The sequence below is a fragment of the Aegilops tauschii genome, chromosome 7 (assembly GCF_002575655.3).
Source record: "Aegilops tauschii subsp. strangulata cultivar AL8/78 chromosome 7, Aet v6.0, whole genome shotgun sequence".
Lineage (NCBI taxonomy): Eukaryota > Viridiplantae > Streptophyta > Magnoliopsida > Poales > Poaceae > Aegilops > Aegilops tauschii.
This window is the reverse complement of record NC_053041.3, coordinates 88,584,828-88,598,076: the sequence shown is the minus strand read 5'-3', so window position 1 is coordinate 88,598,076 and position 13,249 is coordinate 88,584,828.

Sequence of the window (13,249 nt, the reverse complement as noted above, 5' to 3'; positions counted from 1 at the left end):
ACGTGTTCGGATCGTCAATGACCGGGCACGTTCCTTTTGAGCCTCCATTTATGCATTCATGCAAGATGGGGATAACGAGAGAAAGAGAAAGGAAAGAATAAAGACAAAAAAAGTGATCCGCGGTGGGCCGCATCATAGTGGAGGGCTGCCCAGGCATTCCCATATCCTCCCCATATTTAATGTGATATGGGAATTTGCAGACAACCCGGTCACATGAAGACAAAGTGTGTGTGTGGGGGGTCCAGTTGGGTGACCTTTTTTCTTTTTCTTTTTTGTGTTTGAACTGTGACCAGACTGTAAGATGAGACGTTTGGGGGTCCGGTTGTAGATGCTCTTACATTCTTTATCGTGGAAACAACCATTAGAATTCAAGTGCTAGACTTGGCATTGGTGCTCATATTTTTAGATTTATTTCAGGGTTTAAGTTCACTAGTAGAAAAAGGGGCTTTTGGCCCGGTTGGTAAGGGCCTTTAGTCCCGGTTTTTGAACCGGGACTAAAGGGTCGTTACTAATGCCTCCCCCTTTAGTCCCGGTTATTACACGAACCGGGACTAAAGGCCGCGGCCACGTGGAGCTCCACCTTTAGTCCCGGTTGGTAACACCAACCGGGACTAAAGGAAATTTTATGAAATTTTTTTAAAAAAAAATTTGAATTTTTTTATTTTCAAATTTCTGAATTTTTTTAATCTCTAATCACCACCCCTCATCACTGCTCAATTTATCCTCTAATCTCTAATCACCCCTCATCATTCCAAATCATCTAACTTCCCGAACGGTCACCCATCCTCCCACTCCACCAGCCTGAGCACACTTAACTTCCGGGTTCTATTCTCCCTCGTTTCCAAGTCTGCACTTGTTGTTTTCCTGACAATAGTAAGATGTCAATCCTATTAACCCTCAGGAATTTAGCTTGAGCATGAAGTGACACATTTCACTGTTTGAGTTTGAAACTATTGTTTTAAAAAACAATTATTATTTAGTAACACTAATATTTCTTGAATAATTAGTTTGACCATTGTTTGACCACAGTTTGACCAGATTTGACCAAAATTCAAAAAAACTGAAATAATTATTTAGTAACACTAATATTCTAGAATAATTAGTTTGACCATTGTTTGACCACAGTTTGACCATATTTTTTCCAAATATAAAATTTGAAACTATATTTTTTTTTCTGTTACTAGTAAGTTTGAAATTTTTTGAATTTTTTTGCCTCTAGATCTTGAAAGCCCCGTAACTTTTTTTCTGTTAGGTTTTTGAGGATTTTGAAAATGTTTAACAGGGTTCCCCCGTTTAAATTCGGATGTAACTTTTCGAGTAGATGATTTTTCATATAAAAAACTTTTTAATCCGAGTTCGTATGCAAAAGTTATGCCCATTTTACAAATTCCAGAGAGATTTTGCAAATAAAGTCGAAATTCATATTTGTAAATTTTCCCAACAACTAGACCACATATCACATGGGAAACTTATTTTATTTTATTTTTTTGACATTTCCATCATTTTCTTTTGTTTTTACGAAAACTGAAAAGGCGGTCGGGGGGGGGGGATAGAGTTTGAAAATGGGTCCTTTAGTACCGGTTCGTGCCATGAACCGGTACTAATGCCTCAAAGCCCATTAGTACCGGTTGGTGGCACCAACCGGGACTAAAGGTCCAACCTTTAGTCCCGGTTGGTGCCACCAACCGGTACTAATGGGCATCGCACTCTTTAGTCCCGGTTCGTGGCACCAACCGGGACTAAAGGGCCCAGGTGAACCGGGACTAATGCCTTAGCCGCACGAACCGGGACCAATGCTCACATTAGTCCCGGTTCGTGACTGAACCGGGACTAATGTGAATATTGCCCTGTGACCAAAGCCCTGTTTTCTACTAGTGGGTGATGTTCGTTGAATGGTAGGAGGCGTTTCCGTCGACTACGGAGGCATCTATGATGACTTCGTAAATCTCAACATGATGTGCAGGTTCAGTCTCGAAAAGGTACTCATGGAGATAGGATGTGTGTGCGTGCAGTGGCGGAGACAGGCCCTAGGCAGCCCGGGGCGCTGCCTGGGCCGGTCGTGAGATGTATTTCCTTTGGATACTGTAGCACTACTGTAGCTACAGTGCTACAGTGGCCCCAAAGGCTGCCTGGGGCGTTGAGTTTTCCTGCCGCCGCTACTGCGTGCGTGCATCCATAGGGGCGTGTATGTATGAACGTCTGTGTTATACTGTGTAAAAAAGTGACATTAGCAGAGTCACCATATGACACCATATGGGTGGATTTTTTATATATTCATATCATGGCAGTATAAAGAAAATCAAAATAACAAAAAATACATTCATTTTAGTAGACCACCTAACAACAACTAAAAATCACTAGAACGAGTCGAAGACATGCCGCCGTCATCGCCCTTCTTCACTGTTGCCGGGCAAATCATGTTATAGTAAACAATCAGTAAGTTGTCATGCTAAGATTCCAAAGGACCAGCAGATTAGAAAAACAACCTTTGGCGATGAAGAAAAGTGTAGACCAAAAAGATTTAACCTATAGTCACACAAACGCGAACGAACGAAGACTGAATTCAAGCAAATCCACCGAAGACAAATATTGACCGAATCCCACGAGATCCGTAGGAGACACACCTTCATATGCCCTCCAACAATGTTGGACTAACCTCCGGACGGGGGCTAGGTGTGAAGAGCCTTATTTCATCTTCAAGAAGCCGTCACCGCCTCAACTTTCCGCTTAGGACACAAACGCTAAACAGGCTCTATTAAATACCCAAGGACGAAGCAGGAGTCCTCCTGTAGGCAAGGGCGGAGATCCACCACGCCTCCATGACCTTAAGGCCACAAACGACGAGGTAGATTGAGAGGTGGGAAAACCCTAGTCGTCTTGGAGGCGCTTCTGGGGAAGTGTCGAGAAGAAAATGATCTAGGCTAGTTGTATTAACGAGCTGCTCGTGAAACTCATTATATTGTTCATGAAGCTCGTTAAGTTTTAAAACCTAATTCAATCATTGTCTTTGTTACTTAAAAGTCGTGCTACCAAGTCAACCCTTACGTATTAGCTACGTTCTAGCTAGCACTCGCTCACAACCGCTCGTTTGCTAGTTATAGTAGGTAAGCATAGTTTAATAATCCTCCATTAGCCGTTCATCGGTACGGTGTCATCGATGAGCGAAGCCTCTTGGCTCTTTGTGCTTGCTTCATTCGTACGTCGACCGCGCGATCGTTGCAGCATCTCCAGCCGTTGGCCTTTCCAGGACGCATAAAAATCGTCTCCTGTGGACGAGCCGGCGATTCGTTCGGCGCTGGGGGCGATTTTGCGCTCAGTCGTCGTCCCCAGTCGCCGATTTTGGCCTACTTTTGAAGCCCCATTTCGGTGAAAAAGGCTCATACGGGTGAGAATAGGCCCATATTCGGCGTGGTTCGCCGTGGCTCGGCGTTCAATTATCAACATAAATATTTTTATCACATATTTCAGCGCATAAAATTCAAATACTTCAACAAAATAGTTCAACAACAAATAGTTTAATACAAATTATATAGTTCAACAAATAAAAACTCATATTTCATCACACGTTGCGCCCGGTGTCGCCCTTGAGCCTTCATAGGTGCTCTATCAGATCTTGCTGCAGTTGATGATGCACCTGTGGGTCTCGGATCTCCTGACGCATACTGAGGTAGGCAGTCCAGGTTGCCGGTAGCTGGTGATCAACTTGGGCAAGAGGACCCTGCCTGTGGTATGGTTCAGTGTCAAACACTGGCTCTTCCTGCTCGCTCTCAATGATCATGTTGTGCAAGATGACACAGCAGGTCATGATCTCCCACATTTGATCTTTCGACCAGGTCTGAGCGGGGTATCGGACAACAACAAATCGAGATTGGAGCACACCAAATGCCCGCTCGACATCCTTCCTGCAAGCCTCCTGAATCTTCGCAAACCAGGCGTTCTTGCCTCCAGGCACAGGATTTTTGATGGTCTTCACAAATGTCGACCATCTCGGATAGATGCCATCAGCTAGATAGTACCCCTTGTTGTAGTGCCGCCCATTGATCTCGAAGTTCACCGGAGGAGAATGACCTTCAACAAGCTTGGCAAAGACAGGAGAGCACTGCAGCACGTTGATGTCATTGTGAGTTCCTGGCATACCAAAGAAGGAGTGCCAAATCCAGAGGTCCTGTGTGGCCACCGCCTCAAGTACCACACTGCAACCGCCTTTGGCGCCTTTGTACATCCCCTGCCAAGCAAATGGGCAATTCTTCCATTTCCAATGCATGCAGTCGATGCTTCCAAGCATCCCAGAAAATCCTCTTGCTGCATTCTGTGCTAGGATCCGAGCAGTGTCTTCCGCATTGGGTGTTCTCAAGTATTGCGGTCCAAACACTGCCACCACTGCCCGACAGAACTTGTAGAAACACTCTATGCTGGTGGACTCGGCCATGCGCCCATAGTCGTCCTGTGAGTCACCGGGAGCTCTGTATGCAAGCATCCTCATCGCTGTCGTGCATTTCAGGATGGAGGTGAATCCAAGTTTGCCGGTGCAATCCATCTTGCATTTGAAGTAGTTGTTGAACTGCCGGATGAAATTCACAATTCTGAGGAAAAGCTTTCTGCTCATCCGATAACGGCGCCGAAATGTTATGTCGCCGTGAAGTGGAGCATCGGCGAAGTAGTCGGAGTAGAGCATGCAGTAGCCTTCGAGACGATGCCGGTTCTTTGCTTTCACCCGCCCCGGCACCGAGCCACCTTGCCGGGGCTTTTCATTGCTCGCCAGCAGCTGGGCGAGGGCGGCGAGCACCATGAGATGCTCTTCTTCCTGGACGTCGGCCTCGGATTCCTCCTCCAGCAGCGCGGCGAGCACTTCCTCGTCATCCGAGTCCATCACCGAGGCAGGCAAATCGCCGAACACCTTGCGCGCGGTGGGCGTGCACCCGCCGCTAAACTGCCCCTCCGCGGCCGGAAACGGCGGCCGGAAACGCTCAGCTGGTGTCGGAGGGGCTGCCGCGGCGAACCTCTGCTATTTTTCCGGCGGGGAATGGCTATCTACCGGTGAAGGGCGGCGGGGCGGCGCCGGGATATACCTAGTGGCGGCCGAGAGCGCGGGGGGTGGGAGGCGAGTCGGGGAAGAAAATCTTGACTTTTCACCTGACGGCGTGGGCCAGCCGCGCTTTTCCCTTGCGCCGGAGCCCCCAAGCGCCCCCCAGCGCGCCGGGTTCGGCCTGCGGCCGCCTGGCGGAAAAAAGAGCCGAACCGGCGCTTTTCGTCGTCCTGGGGCGCGACTGGGCTTTTTTTTGCGCCGGCGCTGAAAAATCGCCTGGGGGGCCTATTGGGGGCGCGGCTGGAGATGCTCCGAGGAGGACGGCTTCGCAGAAACCGGCGCGCACGCAAGCACGAGGCTTGCATGATTTCGTTTCTCCTGCTGATATGACACAGCTCATATTTTCTTGTCGAAAAAGATTGCGAGCTCGGAGAAGCGCTGGAGCCGTGATGACGAACAGCCGAACAAGTGCCTGCTCCATGTTAAAACGGTCGATTTTGCTGCGCTTGGACCTGGAAAGCTACAGCATTGAACCGTTCAGCACTTTTAACTTGGCTTCGCGGTTAAAATGGTCGATTTTGCTACGCTTGGACCCGGAAAGCTACAGCATCGAACCGTTCTACACTCCAGCTTTACTTGGCGTGGAAGAGGACACACAGGGGGAGCTCGGCGCCGATTTGCATTTCGCTTCCTTCTCCGTATCTTATCGGACGCGCTGCCTGACGACCGACCTCCTTGCAACAATGTGAGAGGCGGACCGCCGCGGACACAGCTTAGCCATCCCTGGCCACACGCTGACTATGTCATCATCACAACAGGAAGGAGGGACCTTCCGGGTTCCGACCCTGGGCGCGCATGCATGCATTTTCGTACGTAAGCGGCGACGCAATGGTGAAAAGGGAGAGGTTTTCACGCAACGCAACCTGGCTCGCCCACGCCGATGGCTTCAAACATTTAGCTGTGATAAAAATAGCACCTAGTCGTGTCGACTGTATGCAGCTATGTGATGTGTCGTGAGCCATGACGAGGTCAAATAAGGTCCTTCCCAATGTTCCATCGTGTACGAGTGCTAAGAATGTCATATAGGTCTAAAATCTAATGTGACAACTTAATTGAAGAAGAGAGAGTAGTTTGATGATCACAGGAATAAACGGTGCTAAACATGCGTACCTAGATGGAAACATAGTTCTGAGTCTACAACTCGTTAAATGAATGAAGCTTAGCCAAAAGAAAAAAACTAAGCAACTATGCATTGGAGACCTGAGTTGCTAATCTATTTAATGCATTTAGCACCTCATTTAAGCACCTTTGCATTGGAACAGGCCTTCATGACTACATCGATCATAGATAGCGATCACAAGAGCGCGTTTGTCCTCATGTCGATTTCCGACCAAGTGACCACAATCGCCTATCTATTTCCGACTGTGGCTGTTATTACTTTTTTCCTTTTTGTTTGCGATCCAGAGGAATCAGTAGATGACATCTCCATCTCGGGCAGTGGCGGAGCTTCATGAGGGTCAAAGGGGGCCATTGCCCCCCCCCCCCCCCCCCACACACACACTTTAGAAAAATAACCCGTAATGTTTGGGTTTGAATATCAACTATTTCTCAGAGTTCATGCATATAATTTATCTTCTTCGCCCCCTCAACTATGGTAAGCCCCTTCAAGAATCTTCATCAAGCTCTGCCACTGCTCTCGTGGCCACTTCTCCGTTTTCAAAAATTATTGGGGTACTCCCTCCTTTCTGGTTTAGTCTACTCATAGTGAGGAGTATCATATACTAGTATCATGCACATGATACTAGCGTATGATACTACCTTCATAGTGCATGGTATCATAAAGTAGTATCACAGACGATCATATTTATTGTCATGCATGTCACAAAGTAGGATAGCATTTAACACTACCTATGTTGTTACTCTAACCCCTCTCTCTTCTTTACTTATGTGCCATATCAGCATGTTTGCTATTCCCGAGTGTATGATACCAACTAACATACCACTACTATGGCCAGCCTTATAGGGTTTAAATCTAAAATCTCATCAACCAAGGTAGATTGGGGGGGAGGAATGTGTCTCGTAGGTTATAAAATTACTCAAATTTTAATCTGCATTAATTACGGTGGATGCATGGATGACCACTAAATGAGTAGGAATAGTTACATGCATTGGTTGGTTTTCTTTTAATCTTTGCATGCATCAATTTAACGCACCATGAAACGTGAACTTGTGGTGGATAGAAGTGAAAATAAGACTTATAACATAGAAAAACTATGAAAGTGAGATAAACCCAATAAACCAAAAAGGAGGGAGTATTTCTGGATGACATCTCCTAGCAGCTTCAATCCCCACATCAAAAGGAAAATGCGACACTAAATATCAAATCATCATGGACGAAGCGTGCCACGAAATTAAAACCTGAAAGCTACCATTGCTAGCGGCGACGCACTTAGCTGCACTTACGACAGTCGTCGTCGGCTCAACAACCACGTGAACCCCGCGCGCGTAATAAGAAAAAGAAGAAATCGCTGAGAGTAACCCGAGCCGGACTCGCCGAAGAATGACAGGATCCTGTGGCGTTTAATCTGATGTTAACGTTGGTTGTTGACCCTGCGCTGCTTTTTACGCCCAGCGGCAGCGTGAAGTGGACTACTCCGAGGCAGATTGGTTAAAATCAAATCGAGTCGAATACCAGGATAGCTAGCTTTTGAGCGCGCGTGATTGATCAAAGGCTGAGACATCAGCGGATCGCATCCCGATTGCCCAGGCTGAGCCAGCCGGTCTAGCTAGCACTCATTTGGACAGGGGGATCGGAGCCCCCGATTACATTTCGCTTCCACTTTTACCTCCATGCAAGTTGCAACTTGCAGCGACGATCGGGCCATGGCCACGTCAACCGAAACAGCCGGGGTAGACCTACGTGTGTGAGGGGTGGACACAGCTCAGGATCCGTGACCACATGCTTGATGATAGGATCAGTGGCTTGCCGATCACAGGAAGGAGGGGCCTTCCGGCCCTGGGCACGCATGCATGCATGTGCGTGCGTAAGCGCTGATGCAACGGTGGAAATGGAAAGGGATTTCACGTAACCCCGATGGCGACGGCCATGGCTTCCGAGAACCGAGATACATCGACGGCGACGGCTTCCGAGAACCGAGATACGCCGACGGCGACGGCCCGGCGGAGTAGGTACGTATGTGCACCCGGTACCCAACAAGCACACGGTTCCAAAATGCAAGGGACAACGGGTGTCTCTTCTGTCTTGGTCGATCACGTACGGTGCTGCGTATTGTTCGATCGAGCGGTCGCCTCACGGCAGACGTGGATGGGTTGTGGAAGGACGTGTGGGCATATCACGGACGTACAACCGCACTCTCATCATTGAGTGGGCATCGGGATTTTTAAGCACCCATGTACAATTTTCACAATCATTTTAGATTTTACAGTTCACCATGCTGCTCATCGACGGCTTGCAGAAAACGCCCGCAAATGCACGAATCACGGTGCCTTGACGTCTTTTCTTTTGTCATCAAGCATGGTGTCTCCAACGTCCGCACCTTCGGACCAGTCCGCATGTCCCCACAAACCGGAAGCAACCCGAGAAAAATTTGTGGAAGTCCGGACATCCGTCTAACTAATTAAAAGCCATCACATACCCCTTTCCTCTTCGTTCGAATGACAGAAGACTGTTGCGCTGCTATTAGCCTTTGGTGGAAGGTGATTAGCGTGACGTCTCGCGGAAGGATGGTGCTAGCATGTTTGAAATTTGGCGGAAGCCGCTAATCATTTCTTTTTTTCATGCGTTCACTTGTAGTTTTTGGCGGAAGGATGCGGCTAGCATGCCATTAGTTTGGCGCAAAGATGCGTTTTCTTTTCTTTAATTTTATTTCTCGTGCCATTGTTTGGCAGAAAGTGATTTTTCTATGGTCATGTTGTTCGGCGGAAGAATGTGTACTATGTTCATGCAATTGCGCACTTCATAGATCAAAACTGCAAGATTTGGTGGAATGCTATTTTTTTAAGTTAATAGAAGCGGGCATTTGAGGTATAGCATTGCATGGACGGCTCCCTTATCCGTGACGCGTCCGTAGATGGATAGAATTGGGGGACGGTGCTCGAGAGGCCCTTACTTCCTATGGTGTGTGCAGCAGTAGTTTCAACCTCTCCTAGCTAACTCATCTAGCTCAAACTATCGATTTCGAAACAACTCGGCACGTTTTAGATTAAAATTTCGAAAGTACACAACCAAGTATCGGAACGTGTATGGCACTACACTGGCAGCTAGAGGTTAGCGAGTACATGGGAGAGATGCTAGATTTTCCGCCATCCTACGGTGGGGGATTTTCGTCTCCCGCCATCTCTGCCCAGATTTTCCCTGCACCGTCGTGTACGTCATGCCCCATGCATAGATCAAAATTGCAAGATTTGGTGAAATGCTATTTTTTTTAAGTTAATAGAAGCGGGCATTTGAGGTATAGCGTTGCATGGACAGCTCCCTTATCTGTGACGCGTCCGTAGACGGATAGTAGTCTGAATTGGGGGACGGTGCTTGAGAGGCCCTTAGTTCCTATGGTGTGTGCAGCAGTAGTTTCAACCTCTTCTAGCTAGCTCATCTAGCTCAAACTATCGATTTCAAAACAATTCGGCACATTTTAGATGATAATTTCGGAAGTACACAACCAAGTATCGAAACGTGTATGGCATTACACTGGCGGCTAGAGGTTAGCGAGTACATGGGGGAGATGCTAGATTTGGCGGTGGGGGATTTTCGTCTCCCGCCATCTCTGCCCAAATTTTCCCTGCACCGCCGTGTATGTCATGCCCCATTTTTGCACCCGATTCAGCCTGGCTTGCTGGAAACGACCAATTCGAGCGTTCCTAGCGAGCCGGGCTTTGGGTTGCTTTAATGTTTGTGCGCGTGTGAGCCCACCTACTCGGGCTGTTTGGGGGTGATGTAGGCTATCAAACACGCCAATATGGGATCACCAAGATTTGCCCCCGTACTCAGCCGATGGTTTCTCTTAAATCCCTAATTAAGGGGTACCCCTTCTGTAGTACTCACAAGTGACGCACGCATGTGCGCCAGTTGTCGCAATCAGCGAGTTTTTCCTTTTTTCCGTAATATTTTTTCAAAACATTTTCTCTTTTTTTGTTGCGTGACCTTTGGAATGGTTTTTAAAAAACCAGGAAAAAAACATTGGATTTCCGGTACTAATGGAAAAACCATTCCAAAAGTCAATTGACGAAAAAACCAGATATAAAAAAGCAAAACTAAAAAAAGGAAAACCCAAAAGGAAAAAAAATAACTGAAATCGAAAAGAAAAGCGGAACCCGGAAGCACAATTGCGCTTTTTCATTATTTTTTTTGGAAAGCACGTCTGTCCTTTGCCCTTTTTGGGAAGCACAGTTGTGCTTCTCACGGAAGCACATGTTGCGCTTTTTATTTTTATTTTCAGGAAGTATACTTGTGCTTGTCATGAAAGCACATGCTGTGTTTCCACCATTTTCAAGGCCTTTTTCTTTTGAGGAAGCAAAATTGTGCTTCTCGTGGAAGCATAAGTTAGACTTCTCGCAAAGGCACAACTGTGTTTTTTTCTTTTCAAAAAGCTCAGTTGTGCTTCTTGCCGAGGCACATGTGTTGTGCTTCTAAAAGCAATACTTAAAACAAATCCGCCAAAACTTAGGGAAAACCAAAAAACAAAATGAACATTTTTGGTAATTGCAAACAATTTTTTTAAATACCTGAACAGTTTTTTCGAAATTACGTATTTTTACTTTTCAATTTTTTGCGAATTTTCTTTTTAAATTCGCAAACAGTTTTTTTTTCATCGAATTCAAAAAATATTTTTCAATGTAAAATAATGTTCATAAATTTCAAAAAATGTTCACCGAATACAGTTTTTGTTCATCGGATTAAAAAAAATATTAATCAAAAGTCAAAATTTCGTAAAACTGCAAAAATATTCATCAAATTACAATTTTTTTCATAGATTTCAGAAAATGTTCATCGAAATCAAAAATTGTCCTTCTTGAATAAAAATTTTGTTCGTAAAGTTAAAAAAAAATTCATTGTATTAAAAATTTGTACAAGAAATATAAAATATGTTCATCATAATTAAAAAATCTCATTATTGTTTTCATTAAAATTCAAAATATGTTTATTCTTTTGATTTGAAGAACTTATTTTCACAATTCACAATTCAAACTGTTTTAAATTTTAAAACTAATCCCAAATTATTTTAATATAGTATAAAATAATACTAGAAAATAAAAACGAAAAGGTAACAAAAAATGGGCGTTCACCCCGAGCATGGGCCGGCCAAACAGGTCGCTCGTTGGGGCGCGAGCTGCCGCGACTGGGGGCGCCCCATTTGTCTTGTTGCTTCGTTTCTCAAGAGCTTTGGGCCGGCCCACTGTGGTGCCGGGCGCTCTTTTTCTTTTACCTTTTTGTTTTAATGCTTATTTAAATAAATGTCAGGAAAAACGTAAACTACTCGCAGATTCAAAAAAAGTTCATGAGTTATAAAAAATGTCGCCCTATTCAGAAAATGTTCATGAACTTGAAAAACTGTTCATGAATTCAAAAAGTGCTCACGGTTTTGAAAAATTACTCAGGAAAACATAAAATGTTTGCGATTCAAACAAATGTTCTTGATTTTGAAAATGTTCTCGTATTGAAAATATATTATTGTATTAATATAGTGATCATGAATTTGAAACAATGTTCGAGCATGAAAAAAATGTTTGTGTATTCAAAATTGTTCACGATTTCAAAAATTTGCATGATTGAAAAAAAATGTTCCTATGTTTCAAATAATTCAAGATTTCAAAAAGTGTTCATGATTTCTGTTTTTTTAATATTCACGAACTGAAAAAGAAAAAGAAACCCCAGAGTCCGGGAGGGGCCCGTGTGGACACAAGGTGGCTATGGGCTGTGATACGTCTCCAACGTATTTATTTTTAATTATTTTATGCTATCATATTATCAATCTTATATGCTGTACATTCAATTTTATATCATTTTTGGAAACTAACCAATTAACTCCGCGACCAGTGTCAGTTTCTGTTTTTGTCTATTTTATTGTTTGACAGGAAAACCATATCAAACAATGTCCAAATACGATAAAACTTTATGATGATTTTTCTGGACCAGGAGAGACCCTAGATGCTTGAGGGGGGGAGCGACTATATGATGCACGAGGGAGCCACAAGCTCACATGGCGCGCCCCCGGGGGTGGGGGGGGGGGGGGGGCGAGCTTGCGACCAAGGGAGTCCTGCATTAGGGGGTCCCCGGGCGTCTGGGCTATGTGACATGGGCCGGACTGATGGGCCGTGAAGATACAAGATAGAAGGCCTTCCCCCGTGTCCGGATGGGACTCTCCTTTGCGTGGATGGCAAGCTTGGTGTTCGGATATGAAGTTTCCTTTCTCTGTAAACCGACTCTGTACAACCCTAGGCCCCTCCGGTGTCTATATAAACCGGAGGGTTTAGTCCGCAGAGGCAATCATAATCATACAGGCTAGACATCTAGGGTTTAGCCATTAAGATCTCGAGGTAGATCAACTCTTGTAACCCCTATACTCATTAAAGTCAATCAAGCAGGAAGTAGGGTATTACCTCCATTAAGAGGGTCCGAACCTGGGTAAACATTGTGTCCCCTGTCTCCTGTTACCTTCGATCCTCAGACGTACAGTTCGGGACCCCTACCCGAGATCTGCCGGTTTTGACACCGACATTGGTGCTTTCATTGAGAGTTCCAATGTGCCGTCGACAGGAGGATCAATGGCTCGATCGATCATCAATAATGATGCCGTTTCCGGGGAAACTTTCCTCCCCGACCAGATTTTTGTGTTTAGCGGCTTCGTTCTGCGTGCCAACTCGATTGGCCACCTCGAACAGATCGACAGCTACGCCCTTGGTCATCAGATCAGTTTCGGGAATCTAAATTATGTCGCTGATATCTGAGGAGACTTGATCTTCAAAGGGTTCGCGGCCACGATCACCACTCCGGCCTTAGATCCAGAGCAAACTGTCGGGTCCGGAGATGGGAGTTTGAAGCCCGCCGGACTCCCAGCTACGAAACTCACAATCGGGGATCCGGAGGCGATTTTGTCTTCGGCCAGCCCGGAGTCAAACCAGACTCTCCCTGCAATTGGAAAGCCGGACTCGCCCCTGGACACTAGTTCCGAACTCTCAAAGCCCGCGCCCAGTAAGCTTGGCCAG